The sequence below is a fragment of the Oryctolagus cuniculus genome, chromosome 3 (genome assembly GCF_964237555.1).
Source record: "Oryctolagus cuniculus chromosome 3, mOryCun1.1, whole genome shotgun sequence".
Taxonomy (NCBI): domain Eukaryota; kingdom Metazoa; phylum Chordata; class Mammalia; order Lagomorpha; family Leporidae; genus Oryctolagus; species Oryctolagus cuniculus.
The window spans coordinates 175,846,046-175,863,453 of record NC_091434.1 but is presented as its reverse complement, the minus strand read 5'-3'; the positions used below and the strand labels follow the sequence as shown (position 1 = coordinate 175,863,453).

The window sequence follows — 17,408 nt, the reverse complement described above, 5'->3', positions numbered from 1 at the left end:
GATTCATCTTTCAATCGCACCAGGAGCTTATTATCACTGTACCAGCTCAGAGTAGGTGAATGAGTGAATTGGCCTACAATTCTCCTTCTCTGAAACATCTTGTCATATAATTTAATAGCAAAGTACATTTGCTTTTTTCATAATGATTCACCATAGAGTCTCCTAGCTGCTTGTTAATTCTTGACTTTCTCTCCTTCGTTCATTTGGAATCTATCATTAGTATTTCAACAGGATGTAGCAAGCATCAGAGTATATGTTGTCGTCATAAGTACCAATGTAAACACATCTTTCTATCCTTTATTCTCCAATATCCTTTCCTTAAACATAACCATAAATTCCCAGAATATGCATCCTGCTTTGAAATAAGAATCAGACTTTGAATACAACTTTACTCAAGTAGAAGGGGATTCTAGGTGTTCAGCTTCAATCCAGGAGTTAAGAATTTCATGAAACTTTTCTCATCTCTCTAAAAATACATTTTAAACTATTCCTTGGCTATGAATTTGCTTTTTCTCAGAAATCATTGGAGTATATTTATATAAAACAATGCATAGCTTTTTCAAAGTTGGAGCAAGAGAAAGTGGAGAGCTCTTTAATAGGCTTTAATACACTGGTGAGATTCATGGATTTACTTCAGAGCAAATCATCCCAGATACAGTCCCAATATGGTCAGAAGCCTTGAGAAGCTGAAAATTGAGAGGGAAACTTAGACAGTGTATGTTCCTATGAGAATTCTAGTTTCACTGCACACTAGAACTGAATGCTAGTTGTCAGATGCTTTTATAATAAAATTTAGCATCAGAATATAGTAAAAATTAAAATCTAATTTATAACCTTATATAGTTTTAAGCATACTGTAAGGTCAGAGGTATAGTACAGCCACCTGCTGTAATTAAAGAGTAAAACAAGATTTCTGTGACCTGGATGTGATGTTATCTCCACTATAACAATTCCTTTTCTGGAAAAAAAATCTGTCAGAAATATCTAAGAAAGTAAATGTCACCTGGTAAAGAGAAATTGTTGGGAACTTGTTCTTCATTAAACTATCATCAAGAAGAATAAATGCCTCTAAGCAAATGAGGTGCAGAAGAATTCAACTTAGGGTTGCAAAAAAAAACTCTGGTGCAAAAGGTCGGGGATTAGGTAAGCCTACCTAACTGATTTTCTAAAAGCCAATTTGTTTTTTTCTTCTTTTCTCCTCCCAGACTTATTCATTCTCTCCCCAGTTAATAGTATTACTATTCTTCCTCAGACACTGAAGCTAAAAATCTATAGGTTTGAATACACAGTCTCTTACCCTACATACCCAAATGGTCAACAAACTCTAGTAATTAGTCTTCTGTTTTATTCCTTCTTCATTAATTTAGGCTTTCATTTTCTCCCATCTAGGACAGTGCTGTTTTCTTGTCTAATCTCTCATAGGCTGCAATAGCGTCTATGTAATCCAGTGACAGTCATCTCTTCAGTCCTAGGCTTATTCCATCTTTGCCTCCACCATCAGCACCATGGTATCTTCCCATTGTTTCCCCAATCTTTGCCATGGTGGTAGCTGCTATTGCTAATAAAATCAAAGTGTTGGGGCTGGCGCCGCGGCTCAGTAGGCTAATCCTCCACCTTGCAGCGCCAGCACACCAGGTCCTAGTTCCAGTCGGGACACTGGATTCTGTCCCGGTTGCCCCTCTTCCAGGCCAGCTCTCTGCTGTGGCCTGGGAGTGCAGTGGAGGATGGCCCAAGTGCTTGGGCCCTGCACCCCACGGGAGACCAGGAGAAGTACCTGGCTCCTGCCATCGGATCAGCGCGGTGCGCCGGCCACAGCGCGCCGGCTGTGGCAACCATTGGAGGGTGAACCAAGGGCAAAAAGGAAGACCTTTCTCTCTGTCTCTCTCTCTCACTATCCACTCTGCCTGTCAAAATAAAAAAAAACCAAAGTGTTGGTTAGAACTTCTATTCTGATTATGTGGCATCAAGGTTCAGCTTTGTCTTTTACAACCTGTTCCTTATTTATAAAAGGAAATAGAGGCCAATATTGTGGCACAGTGGGTTGTGCTACTGTCAGAGACACCAGTATTACATAAGAGTGAGAATTTGAGTCCTGGCTGCTTCTCTTCCAATATTGCTGCCCCAGCCATTGTGGTCACCTGGGGTGTGAACCACTGTATGGAAGCTTGTTCTCTCTCTACCTCCCCGCCTCCCCGTATATGTATAAAATGAAGAATATGTGTATATATACAATTCTGATTAATATATATAATTCTGCATTTCAAATAAATAAATAAATGTCATATATACATATATATTTAAATAGTGTTAGTGCCCTACTCAAGCTATTGTTGTGTATACTAAATGAGATAACTCTTCAGCACAAAGCTGAGTGTAAAGTATCTTTAATTATGTCTCAGCATGATTAATAATTAGTGTTTGATGTCATAGAAGCTAGAAGATGTGACAAAAACTTCAGCAAATTTGAGGAAATTCTAGGTCGATAAACTATATGAGCTAGAATAGAAGGGATTCTACTCATCTACCCATTTTACAAACTGAAGAAAATATTTAATATTATAAGCAGAATTCCTGATATGATTATTAAATATTGGCTTTTTGATAGACTTGTCCATAAGCCACCCATTGGTTAATGTAGGAATGCAACCTAAACTTCCAGAAATTCTACCACTCTTCTACCCTATATATCAGCAGTTCATTTGTTTAACAAACATGTGGTCTTCTTAATGCTATGCTTGATTAAAGTGAATATGAAGGATGTCAGAGGACAAGTCATGTTCTTCCTGCCCTGAGAGAACCTTCTCTCTGAACTAGTCTGCTAGGGCTCTGATGTCAAGATGCCAAATTGAGTGATGAGAGCAACAGACATTTACTTTTTCACAGTTGTTACAGAGAGAAGCTCAACATCATGATGCCCTCAGGTGTAGTTTTTGGTGGGGCTCAGCTTTCTGGTGTGTAGGCAGCTATCTTCTTGCCATATCCTCATATGGCTTTTCCTTTGAGAAGTCATAGAAGGAGCTTTCTGATGTCTCTCTCTTCCAATAAGGACTCTACTTCTGTTGGATCAGAGCTCCATAGTTATTACTTCATTTAATCTTAACTGCCTCCTTGTGGGATCATCTCCAAATACAGCCACTTTGGGGGCTGGGGCTTCATCATGTGATTTGGGTGTTAGAGGAGGGAGCAGGGGGTGGTAGACACATTTCTGTTCATAACACTATGTGACCAAAAATCAGAAAACAGAACATCAGTATAATTCATTTTTATTAGTGCACACCAAGTTCAAGTCTTTAGGTGTACAATGTCCTTTTAAAGTTAACAAAAAAATTCTGAAAGCAAAGGTAGAAAAAAAAAAGCATTATGTTGGTATCCATAAGAAGATCCTGGACTGAGAACCTGGGTATATGGATTCTAATCTTCCTTCTACAGTGAAATGGCAGTTTAGGGAAATCAATTTCTCAAGTCACTCTTGCCTCTCTGTGGCTGAATCAAATGAAATCTGATGATGCTTACAAAGTTTTTGAGAAACATGAAAGAGCTCTCCAAAGGTGAGCTGATATCATTTTCGTTATTGGCTTCTCCCCAAAAGCTGAATTTCATGTGTTTTTACCATTTCAGAAGCAGCAATCTTCATCTCCAATTCAATCATGTGCCATAATCTCAAAGAATTATTGTTAAAATGTAGACTTCATAATCAATGCATTGAATAGATATGATTTTATGTATACTGAAAGAGAAAATGTGTACCCACAAGCTACTCTCACCCATCAACACACACCCCAAAATCATCTTTAATAGGGGAGTGAATTCCCTTTCTGTTGGAATTCCATGGTGTGTGCTGCTTTATTCCAATTATAGGTTACCACAAAATAAAACTGTAAAGTGGTTTTCACTCCAGCCTTAATTTCAAACAGCCAGAGTATTGTTTCTTTATAATTAATGAAGAAGCTTGACTGCAATGAAGTCAGCACTTCTTGGTTAAAAAAGAGAAAAAAAAACCTTTCATTGACATCCAAATCTAGTCAAATTAATACACACACATCATTAGAGAATATTTTTAATGTAAAGGAGGTCAAGATTACACAGTGAATAAATTCAAGACCCTTCATTAGCACATTCTTTTTTACTGAACTTAAATTAAGAAAGTCCTTTCTATTTTGAATGTGTCTGTTTTATGGTTTCAAGTGCAAGAATCTTTAAAATCTGTAGCTGTAGACATATAGATAAGAATGATTTATTATTTAAAGCATTCCTTTTTCATGGTGCATAACCCATACAAACTGTTTTATACAAAGAAAACCATAATAAAAAAAAGTCAGCCTATTCTCTGAGGATAGGGAGTAGAAGCACATAGGGTACAATGTGCAAGTTTATGTGTATAGATAATATTGATGGGGCACAAATCTCAGTTTTATGTATTCCTTCTGTCCATGAGAGAAAAGCAAACTCCCTACAAATCTCTAGTCAGGACAGTGACTTAAAACTTGGTCCTAAAGCAGAAGGACGTGTGAAATTGTTAGAAAAACTATCCGGTCCCCAATGTATTTGCTGTACTGCGTGAAATATACCAAATTACCAAATTGATGCTGGACTTGAACTCTGAGAATAATCAAGCAGCAGAACTCAACTCTACATCTGTGCCTTGTGTACTCAGTTAAACATCTTCTGACAGAATGAATGGATCATGCTGATGGAGCATGATTGGGCATGCTGATTTTTCATCTTCTGCTGGGATCAGGAGATGCCACCATTCCCTCTTCCATTCTGATCACACCACAAAAACCCAGCCAGAACTCCTCTGCTTTCTCCATATACAAGACACCCTAATAATTTTCTGCTACTCCATTGACAAAGGAAAGATATAGGTTTGTGTTCTCCACTGACACCAATGGGACCAGTTTCTCTTTACCACCTATATTGTGGCTGCCACCCCAACCCAAATTGCTACCTTAACTACACATTATAGAATGGGTTGGGAAACTTTAGATCCATTAATCTTATTTTTTAAAAGACTTACTTATTTATCTGAGAGAGAGAGTTACAGAGAGAGGGAGAGACAGAGAGAAAGGCCTTCCATCCTCTGGTTCACTTCCCAAATGGTCACAATCTATAGAGCTGAGCTGATTGGAAGCCAGGAGTTTCTTCTAGGTCTCCACACAAGTGCAGGGGCCCAAGTGCTTTCCCAGGCCATAAGCAGAGAGCTGGATTGGGAGAGGAGCAGCCCATATGGGATGCCAGGGCCACAGACGGAGGCTGAGCCCACTACACCATAGCGCCACCCTTTCTTTTTTTTTAAATCTATTTATTTAGCCAATTCAACTTACTTTTTAAAAAATTTATTTTTTAAAAGATTTATTTATTTATTTGAAAGAATTACAGAGAGAGAAGAAGGAGAGACAGAGAAAGAGAGAGGTCTTCCATCCGCTGGTTCACTCCCCAGTTGGCCGCAATGGCTGGTGCTGCGCCAATCAGAACCAGGAGCTTCCTCCGGACCTCCCACGTGGGTGCTGCGGCCTAAGAACTTGGGCCATCTTCTTCTGCTTTCCCAGGCCATAGCAGGGAGCTGGATCAGAAGTGGAGCAGCCAGGATTTGAACCAGCACCCATATGGGATGCCTGCACTGTAAGCTCTGGTTTTACCCCCATACCACAATGTTGGCCCAAGATTGATTGATTTATTTGAAAGGCGAAGTTACAGAGAGGCAGAGGCATAAAGAGAGAGAGAGAGAGAGAGAGAGGTCTTCCATCTGCTGGCTCACTCCCCAAATGGCTTCAATGGCTGGATCTGAACTGATCCAAAGCCAGGAGCCAGGAGCTTCTTCTGGGTCTCCCACACAGATGCAGGGGCCCAAGGACTTGGATCATCATCTTCTGCTTTCCCAGGCCATAGCAGAGAGCTGCATCAGAAGTGGAGCAGCCGGGACTCGAACCAGATGGCAACAGTATGGGCTGCCGGCATTGCAGCAGGTGGCTTGACCTGCTAAGCCATAGTGCCAGCCCCTCAACTTACTTTTAACCCATATCCAGCTGATCAGATAAAATGATACAATTATGGGTATGGAGAAATAGCTTTGTATATTCTACCTGAAAGGACATTTTGGCTTTGAGTTATAAGTATCCTATTTACTCTCAGTTAAAACTGGGTAAGATAGCACCCTCTGGCTTCTGCCCACAGTAATTCACATGCAAGCCTCTTGCTGTTCCAGAAAAATGTAATCCTCCTTGATTCCTCTGCAATGAATTTTTTGTCTTGATTCACACATCTAAGACCTCCCTTATTTCTTATCATGCCTTCCTTCTTTCTTATGTTTGGTCATCTTCCTAAAGACTTGATCAATCCTTTTTTTCTGTTCTCAACCACAGTAAGTTTCCAATCTTCTTACTCTTCTTTCCTTGCATCTTTCCATTGTTGAAACCACAAAACCTTTCAAGATTCTAGGTTGCATCAACTGCACTTCTTATATGGCCCAAAGACTTCTTGAAAAAATGTATTTTTGTGTACATTTTTCTTATATAATCTACAATTTAATTATGATGGTGTGTCATTTTTCTAATCGGTTGAGATTCAATTTAACATCTACATTGGGCTTCAGGAGATTTTCTTGAGAGCAAGTAATTGCAGTGTTGACCCTCACTGCTCCTTTGAGATAAAGCTTATCTTGCACTGTGTGGCCCTGGCTTACCGTGCATTTACAGAATGGAAGGCCCCCAAAGGGAATGTAAGCAGATGCCAATCACTCACATAGCACACCCAGATACTAAACACTTTTCCTTTCAAGAGCAATCATCACTTCTAATGATTTCCATGATAGAAAAGAGCATTCTCATTACATTTGCAGATTGAATCAAAGTGTGTGGGAAGGATAGAGATGTTAATGTACGTGCCCTTGAAAACAAGCTAAAGAAAAAGGAGTCAGTTTCAAACTCAATGGGGTTTAATAAAGATATGGGTTAAGTTTTTCACTTGAACATTTTCTTTTAAGTCAGGGTATACAAGATAGCACCAAAGCCACTGCAGGGTAAAGACCATGTGAGAAACTTAATGAACATGAGTTAGGATTATTCCTTTTCTGAACATGTACATTAAGATGACAGGAAAAATGATGCATCTGAGAGTTAAAAGGCAATTCTAATAAATCAACTTTTCTTTCTTAATACTCTCAGGATAAGTGACAAAATTATAGGCTAGGTTTGCGTAAAGAAAAAGGTAATTTTAGTGCCACATAATTCAGAAGTCTTAGGACTAGCACCAGCTTTAGGCATAGGTGCATAGTCCCTAGGTGACTTTGTCTATCATCAGGAACATGTTTCTCTCCCTTCCTCTCTCAGTTGTAATGTCCTTCTTGACTTCAGGCTACATCCATGTGCAGTCTTGTTACCAGCACACACCCCTGATACATAGAGCTTATGAATCCAAACTTCTCCGTATCCAAGGGCTCTGATGGGCCCCCAGCTGGGATCTTAATAATCCAATGAGTATAGTCAGTAAAGTTTTGTGACATGATGCAAGTCATCTATGTAGTTCATAGGACTAGCAATGAGTGAGGATTAAGTGGTGGCTTTTTGGTTCTGATATGTATCAGTGATAATGACAAAGGCAAACTCAGAGGTGGGTTTTTTTTTTTGTTTATGCATTAACAAGTGGTAGAATATTCAGCACAGAAATAACCATAAAAGTCAAATAACTAATAACCACTATGAAAGTGCTAGGTAAATTTGCCTTGGGTTTTATGTAAATAGCATTTGGGTTTACCAATCAGAATTACTCAGCTATACTGATTTTGTTTAAAATATTGAGAGTATCTTGGCACGACTTAAGTGATCTACAAAGGTAACAAAGTTTTATGGCTAAATAATAGCTCATCTGATGAATACACCAGAGTTCTTATCCAATGTCTACTTTGCATACCAAGTTTCTATGTTCACTTTCATACATATGATCAATAAAACCAATAAATATTTTAAGATAGCATTTCTTATTTCCTATACTTGAAACCTTCTGGTGGGATTACTGAGTCACATAGTAAAATTCTTGGTGTGCGTTGTGAGATTTCTACCCAAAGATATTTTGATTTTACTCCTGTTGTATGAGATGACCCTAAGAGATGGTGATTTTTTAGATATAAAATGGTGAGATTTATGAAGCAAACATTCTTGTTTCCCACAGAGCCTACTCTTAAGTTCATTTAATAAGCAATTATTAAAATTTAAAGAATGAGGCTAAAATCCACAGCAAGTATACATCTCTCATTCTGATTTCTAATGTCAATCAAGGGAGTTTATTTAATGAGGTAAATCTCTGCTTATTTTAATATCAGCAATACTCATTAGGGAAATGAGTGTTCTTTAAAATCATAGTATTCTTGGGGGCCAGCGCCATGTCTCACTTGGTTAATCCTCCGCCTGCAGCACCAGCATCCCATATGGGCACCCGGTTCTAGTCCGGGCTGCCCCTCTTCCTGTCCAGCTCTCTGCTGTGGACCGGTAGGGCAGTGGAGGATGGCCCAAGTGCTTGGGCCCCTGCACCCACATGGGAGACCAGGAAGAAGCACCTGGCTCCTGGCTTCAGATCGGTGCAGTGCCGGACATTGTGCCATTTTGGGGGTGAACCAATGGAAGGAAGACCTTTCTCTCTCTCTCTCTCTCTCTCTCTCATTGTCTAACTCTGTCAAATAAATAAAAAACATAGTATTCTAATTGGATATTTAGAGCCAAATTAATCTCCAAATTCTATATTGAAATATATCCAAGGAGGTGTTTTGTTTGTTTGTTTGTTTGTTTTTGGACAGGCAGAGTGGACAGTGAGAGAGAGAGACAGAGAGAAAGGTCTTCCTTTGCCGTTGGTTCACTCTCCAATGGCCGCTGCGGCTGGCACACCGCGCTGATCCGAAGGCAGGAGCCAGGTGCTTATCCTGGTCTCCCATGGGGTGCAGGGCCCAAGCACTTGGGCCATCCTCCACTGCACTCCCGGGCCACAGCAGAGAGCTGGCCTGGAAGAGGGGCAACCGCCACAGCACAGAGCTGGCCTGGAAGAGGGGCAACCGGGACAGAATCCGGCACCCCAACCGGGACTAGAACCTGGTGTGCCGGCGCTGCTAGGCAGAGGATTAGCCTCTTGAGCCATGGCGCCGGCCTATCCAAGGAGGTTTTTGACCAATTCACATTTTTTGATGTTTATTAATGAGGTGTTAATAAATCAAAAATCTTGCAGTTATGTAGGTACCCATGAGTATTTAAAAGAATTTCTGGGTATCTATTTTTTTTAAAGATTTACTTATTTGAAAGAGTTACAGAGAGAGGTAGAGACAGAGGGAGGGAGGTCTTCCATCTGCTTGTTCACTCCTCAAATGGCTGCAATGGCTGGAGCTGAACAGATCCAAAGCCAGGAGCCAGGAGCTTCTTCTGGGTCTTGCACAGGTGCAGGGCCAAGCACTTGGGCCATCTTCTACTGCTCTCCCAGGCCGCAGCACAGATCTGGATTGGAAGTGGAGCAGCCTAGGCTGGAACCAGTGCTCATATGGGATCCTGGTGCTGCAGGCCAGGGCTTTAACCTGCTACACCACAATGTCAGCCCTGGCATTGCCACAATAGATGTGATCAGATATGGCAAAGGAATTTCTTGTGGAAAATACCTGTATTGAAATATTGTTCTACCCTAGACCCTTGAACAAGTATGTTTTGTGTAACCCATATCTTAAAAATTTATTTGGAGTTATAAGGCAAATTGCACATAGAAAGAATATTTCAAATTCTAATTGCAATTTTTAAGTGAAAAAATTATGGCTATGAACAGGATATTAAGTAGTATGGATGAGAGGATTGCATTTGCACAAATCATGTGTGTGTATCTGCTTAGATCCCAAATGGCATTAATCAAACTATGCATTGTGATTGCCTCTTAGTTGGGAAATATTGGATGATTTTTGCTTTATTCTTTGTACTTTTTTCAATTGCATGTATATTATTTATAACTAAAAATTTATTATCTTTTTTTTATTAGGCAGAGTTAGACAGTGAGAGAGAGAGACAGAGAGAAAGGTCTTCCTTCCTTTGGTTCGGCCCCCAAATGGCTGCTACAGCCGTTGTGCTGCACCAATCTGGAGCCAGGAGCCGGGAGCTTCTTTCTGGTCTCCCATGCAGGTGCAGGGCCCAAGCACTTGGGCCATCCTCCACTGCCTTCCCGGGCCACAGCAGAGAGCTGGACTGGAAGAGAAGCAACCAGGACTAGAACCCGGTGCCCATATGGGATGCCAGTGCCACAGGTGGAGGATTAACCAAGTGAGCCACAGCACCAGCCCTAAAAATTTATGATCTATATGACCACAAAAAGATAGTGACTCCATTACAATTGTTTTTTTAAAAAGATTTATTTTATTTATTTGAGTTATAGAGAGAGATAGAAACAGAGATTTCCATCTGCTGGTTCACTCCCCGAATGACCACATCAACCAGAGTTGAGCTGATCTGAAGCCAAGAGCCAGAAACTTCTCTGGATCTCCCATCTGGATACAGGGGCCCAAGCACTTTGGACCATCTTCCACTATTTTCCTGGGCACATTACCAGGGAGCTGGATTAAAAGTGGAGCAGCCGGGACTTGAACAGGCACCCACATGAGATGCCAGTGCTGCAGATTGGGACTTTAACACAGTGTGCCACAGCATCAGCCCCCTACAGTAGTTTAAAAAACAGGTTATGGAAAACTTTTTTTAAAAAGATTTATTTATTTATTTGAAAGTCAGAGTTACACAGAGAAAGGAGAGGGAGAGGGAGAGGGAGAGAGAGAGACAGAGACAGAGACAGAGAGAGAGAGGTCTTCCATCCACTGGTTCACTCCCCAGTTGGCCGGAATGGCCGGAGCTGCACTGATCCAAATCCAGAAGCCAGGAGCTTCTTCTTTTGTCTCCCATGTGGGTACAGGGGCCCAAGGATGTGGGCCATCTTCTACTGCTTTTCCAGCCATAGGAGAGAGCTGGACAGGAAGTGGAGCAGCCGGGTCTCAACCCAGCACCCATATGGGATGCCAGTGCTTCAGACCAGGGTGTTAACCCACTGCGCCACTGTGCTGACCCAGTGGTGTGGAAGTTCTGTGACTGCTGCACCAAATGCTCACCCACATACCCATAATTTCAAAAACATGACGGAATGAAATGAAAACTGATATACCAAATTTGTTCCATTAGCTGTTGCCAATGGATTTCAACTAATCTGAAAATACTACATTTTGATTAAATATTTATTCATGGTTGAAGTAGAGGAGTTAGGTGGTTGACTTTGCCATGTAAAATCTACAAGGACCAAATTTAGCAAAAGATAAAAAAGAAATTTTATTTAAAATCATAGCCGCCTATCCCCTTGAAAGTTTGTCTGTTCCAGTTGTAGATTTCATAAAGCTTTAGATAAAAATAGGATTAAATGCCAGCCACAGAAACCATAAATTAATGAGAATGTGTTGCCATAGCTCTTGAGTTTGGATCATGAGGGACAACTGTGATGAGCTAGAATAAAAATGGATTGAATATGTTTGATAATACCAGTGGAATGTAGACATCAAATATATATGTGGCCTAAGATAATCACTGGCCCAAACTCAGATATTTCTCTGATTCATTTTCCTTCCTTTATTTTACTACCAAAATACTAAGTATGTCCTGCTTTGTACTAGTCACTATGCTTGGGCATTACCTGTATTACCTCATTTAATCTTTACACTTGACTGCTTGGACGGTGTTATTCCATTTTACTTATGGAAGAACATTAAACTCAGATAGATGAAGTGCATGTACACGTCCATGGAGTTGGAAGCAGCAGATCTTGGATCTATGCGCAGGTTCTTGTGGGGAGCAGGTCCTGACACTGAGTTAGTGCTGCACAATGAAGGTTGTGGAGCTTACAGCATTACAGAGTTCCCCACAGGGAGAAATAGGAAATATTCTAACATAATGGGTCTGATGAACACAAAAGATGTTCTTTACAATCATTTCTTTAACCCAGACATATAACTGATTTCCTTTTTAACTGAAGGGAGGAAACACATTATTGATTCACCCAGCCAGGGATATTTTAAGAATCTTTAGTAGTTTGCTCTACACAAAGCAAACCTGTTTGGGGGTACATTTTTTATGATGGATAATCTTCAAGCTATTTTCTTTGTACCATTTTTTTTCTCTGCCGATTTTAGAGGATCTGAAAAGGCTTAGATAGATCATTCGTGCTAGAGGCTATGATGATAGATGATCAAGTTTAATTGCAACAGGCAGTATTTGGTCCCTTTCCTATTTCTTCCTTGAAAATGGAACTGTCATTCAATCAGCTGGGAGCCTGGTCAATAGGGTCAGCTCCTGTGTGTGATGTGAACAGGAAGGGGCCTTGGATAATTGCATGCGACAGACAATTCATCTGGAAGCTCTAGAAAATGAGAGGTGGGGGAATGAGCTCTAAATGTCCATCTGGGTTTTGAAAAGTAGGTATCTGAAGTTGTGGCAGGCTGCTTTATAATTATATTGGTCACCAAGGTCAGTTTTCATAGCAGTCCAATTCCAGATGTGATCATAGCATAATGAACCATGCCTTTATAAATGTTACATTCCCTGGGATCAAAATGTCTGCTAGAATTTTCCTTCTGGTTTAAAGAGTTTAAATACCACATTGTTTTGAATAGTATTTTGCTCCACTGGTGTTTTGGTGTCATGGAAAGCAGCTGGAGGGCATAGCATCGAATAACAGATAAAGGAAAACCTCCCTCCTGTTCTTATAAAAGCAGAGTTCACTGTACTCATGTCCTGCTGTCTGGCCTCGATTCACATGGACCAATTTCTCTTTCAGCTACCAAGATAAATGTAGTATTTACTGAATGAGGCGATCATATTTTCCACTATTATATGCCAGTCCTGCAGTATTGGAGCACTCTTGTTCTCTAGATAATCCATCGTATGTAGAGGTATCTTGGTCTTCCGTGATTTGAACCTAGTCTTTAATTGACTTCTGTTTTGAATGGAATTTAAAAGCTGATTACCCATCCTGGAAAGAGACTGGCATAATCAATTGAGTCAAGGGCAGCCTCCTTGGAGTCTGTCTTGAGTATTTTTTCTAATAGACTGACACTAATTCTGAGACTCTACCTGTCACTAGCTACAGTGTCTAATCCCCATTCAGCTGAATTAGTAGTGTGAAATATTTTCTCTCTGAGGTGCCAGACAGTTAGAATTTGTCTTGGTTCTGAAGCAGCAACTGTTAATACCCTGAGTAATTGTGGAGACATTCTCCAGTACTAAAAGTTATATGCAGAATGAATCATAACAGTTCTTTTATGGTGGATGCAATTAAATAAATTATGCAAATGCACTATGAGAGTAATTAGAACCTGAAATGTTGATGAGCTAACCTCTATGTCTATGTGTTTATGACACTGAAATAGAAGAAATTTAGGAAAAACTTAGATCTTTTAAAGGGAAGATAAACCAAAAAGCATTAGCCATAAGTAGGTATTGTGATGAGGGTTAAGGAAGCTTCCCCTTGATATTTATTCAGGAATTTGCAAGGGAGATGAAGATCATGACATTCTCCGGGTAGAATCTGGGTACTTGACAACCTGGAGACTGAGGGACTAGGAGGTGCAAAAGTTTGGTCTTAACTAAGCGTTGCATTAGGAGTAAAAAGAGAAATAGCCTCACTGTGCAGTAAGTAGAACTTGAAAGGAAAGCTATAATTTAACAGTAATAAAATAGGTTAATAAGTATAAGAAGGAAAACCTTTTTTTTTTTTCAATATTTTTTGAGAGGCACAGAGGACAAAGAAAATTATCATCTGTTGCTTCACTTCCCAAATGTCCACAGTGGCCTCAGGTGGCCTGGACCTGAAGCAGGGATCTGGGAACTGAACTGAGGTCTCTCGAATGGGTGCGGGAACTTGTTCACCCGAGTGGTCACCACTGCCTCCCAGGGTTTCCATAAGCAGGAAACTGGAGTGAGAAGCCGGAGCCATGACTCCAACCTAGGTCTGATCAAACTCAAACCTGGTGTGGGAAAGAACATTTTAACCAGAGCTAAATCACTGGGCCAAATTCCTGCCTCCACACAGTAAAACTTTTTAAGATTTATTTATTTGAAAGTCAGAGGTACATAGAGAGAGAAGGAGAGGCAGAGAGAGAGAGAGAGGTCTTCCATCTGCTAGTTCACTCCCCAATTGGCCACAATGGCCAGAGCTGCGCCGATCCGAAGCCGGGAGCTTCTTCTGAATCTCTCACGTGAGTACAGGGGCCCAAGGACTTGGGCCATCTTCTACTGCTTTCCCAAGCCATAGCAGAGAGCTGGATCAGAAGTAGAGCAGCCAAGACTCGAACCAGCGTCCATATGGGAAACTGGCACTGCAGGCAGAGGCTTTACCCGCTATATCACAGCACCAGCCCCACAGTAAAACTTTTAAAAGGACAGGAAACATAATACTTGTGTCACTGTGAACTTATTTTTAAATACAAGTATTCCCATCTGTGTCCATTGCTTTGAAGCATTTGCAACCCAGGAGCAGTGAGTACCACTATGTCCAGTGTCTGAGCTCTCAGTGCAACACAAAGCAAACGATGTTACCTGGAGATTTAACACCCAGAAGTCAACTTAAAGTGGCTCCTGCAAACAAAGGATAAGACAAATCAAACATCAAAAATAATGATAGTTGCAGTGGATGAAGTGTGTGTGTGTATTCCATAATAATGTTCACAAAGAACAAAAAGAAAAAAACAATTAGAGAAACCAAACATATCAGACGCTGCTGGAAGTTGCAATGGCACAAATTTATCATCTTAAAATTGGTAGTTAAATGTAAGGACTCAGCATGTATTCTGACCTTCCTGTGGGAATTGTACTGCGACGAACCCAAAGACCTTTGGAGATGAGTGAGATTTTCTGAACAGGTGCAGTGATAGAAATAGAAAAGCATCATTCTACAACCCCTAGTGAAATAATTTACTTAGGCCATCAAATGATAAAACATTGCTGAAAACAGAGAAGTGAAAATACAGGGATGGGATCAGGCTGAACCACTGAACCCACTGATATATCTGAGCATCATTGAAGTAAGTCATTCCAAATTCATGTTGCTTCTGGTATACATTGTGATGCGTAGAGTACAACTTGGGAAGTTTTCTTTGAGGAAAAAAAAATGTAACTATAATCAAAAGTCAAGGTCTAAAGTTCAGTTTACAGAAAATATGTGGCATAGAAGGCACAGCAAAGCCATGAACACAACCAATCCAGTGCAAAATTGAACTATCTTGCAGATTAATAATTTATGGTGTCTTCACAAGTCAATGGAACCTTAAAGAACAAATTACAAGGTAAAATTGGGGTATTGTTATTGCTTAGTAGAAACAACTGACATGAAAAAAACATGCAAAACACTCTTAGATCCTGATTAAAGTAAACTATGATAATCTATTTTTATACAAGGAAAATTTATGTGTTGATTAATTAACAGATGATAAAAAAATTATGTTACTAATTTCAGTAAGAGCAATAATGCATTGTATTACCTAAGAAGAAAAAAATTTAAACATACACTGAAGTATTTATGAATAAATGACTTCATATTTGATGCTTCACTTAAAAGATTCTGCCAGAAAGGGGAAGAGAAAACAGATGGTAATAAATAAAACAAAAATGACAAAATAAGGACTGTTTAGATTTAGTAATGAATCCATGTGTTTATGTATCCTACTTTTTGTATGCTTAAAAATTTTTACCGATAAAAGCTAAAAATACAGTGAAATCACTATTTAGACATAATTTTCTTAATAAAAATTAAAAATAAAATCAAGGCACCCCACACAAAGACATTAGATATAGTAACCTTCAGTCACAATTATCCATTCTTTAATAAGAGTTCTCAAGAATTTTTATATAAAATGAAAAATTGTGAACTCTAAATAGATGCCAATACTTGTAGTAAATGGAGTGGGAAAGAGAATTACTAGGGACTTGGGGCATCAGGCACAAAAAATTAATGCTAATAACTTGAATGATGATTACAGTTTAAATTTATCTGGGTAATGAGAATTGTTGGGGAGACTTCTGTTTAGTGACTTACAGCAATGATCTTCTGGGTATTATTTGCATAGATGAGTCAGATATGAGGTAGATTTGAAGAACAAAGTACACAAAGAAATTGCTAATGTCTTCATTGTATTTTGCTTTTGCCTCAAAAAGGTTCACCAACCTTAATTCAATAGCAGCAGTATATTACTGGGTCTAGTCAGAGATGGCTAACCCGGGGCGCGCGGCTTCACCTTCACACATGTTCCTGTGCTTGAAAGGGGCCAGCAATGGTTGCTGTTCAGTTGTTGACATCTTGAAATTCTTAATAATTTTTGAAAAAATAGGGCTCCCATTTTCATTTGTATTGAACCTCCAAATTATGTAAGTAATCCTGGTTAAATTACATTATACTCATATGAAAATACTGTTATAAGTTTAGTGGACTTTATGACATTTCTTACTCATTCTCCTGGGGGAGACACGTTAGTCGCTTCAGAGTCCCTTCATAGTGCTTTTGTTTTTTAGCTTCCCAACTCTTTTGAGGACAGCTAAGTAAACACAGCCTCTGGCATTGTGTTATTACTTGGGACAATATTAACTTCATAAAAATGACACCCAAAAGCAAAATCCAATTTTAAAACCTGATTGCTATCTACATCAAGAATTTGGTTTTGAAATACAGTTTTCAGATGTAAGTGTGCTTACTGATAATTCTGAAACATTGAGCTTAAGGAAAGGTAAATCAGTCTAAATATATGGAATTCTTCCAGCAGTCTTTGTCATGCACACAAATATGTTTTCTGAGTATACTTTTCTTTCCTATTGATAAAAGAATAGTTTCACCAAAGCAGTGATGACAAGACTACATGGTTGCTATTTGGTTTTATTGCATTGTGATATGCAATTAGTAGCAATACATCAATGATCCCAGCTGCGTAGAAATCTTGACTAAAGGCACACAGAAAGTCATATATCACCATGCAGCCCATGCTCTTGCATAGTGAAGACTGAGATAGCTGATGTCTTGTCACAGTGCCAAAGTTAACTATGATCTAAGGACATTGAAGAAAAATTGAGAATATAGGAATTCATCACAATGAAACACAGATTTAAAAGTAATCCCAGAAGAAATACTGTTTGAAAAATGCAAAATCCTTTCGCTATTCAAACAATGTCTCTGGAAAGGACTACTTTTGCTACTATTGTAACTCTAGGCAGGAAATTGTTTCTTAGAAATTAACCTTTCATAGCAGCTCCCGTGAATCACAGGTTTTACTGCTCTAAACACATAAATTTGCAATTAGATTTCTTGGTTGGTTGACTTGTGATCTTTGACATGCACGAAAGGAATCAGAAAAGAAATTATACTCGAGATCCTGCTCT

General features: G+C 39.5%; 1 protein-coding gene across 1 annotated transcript in view; it reads left to right on the top strand.

The window, feature by feature from the left end:
• CNTNAP2 (contactin associated protein 2) overlaps positions 1–17,408 on the top strand; it is a 2,389,242-nt gene that overhangs the window by 1,696,258 nt on the left and 675,576 nt on the right. The window lies entirely within an intron of this gene.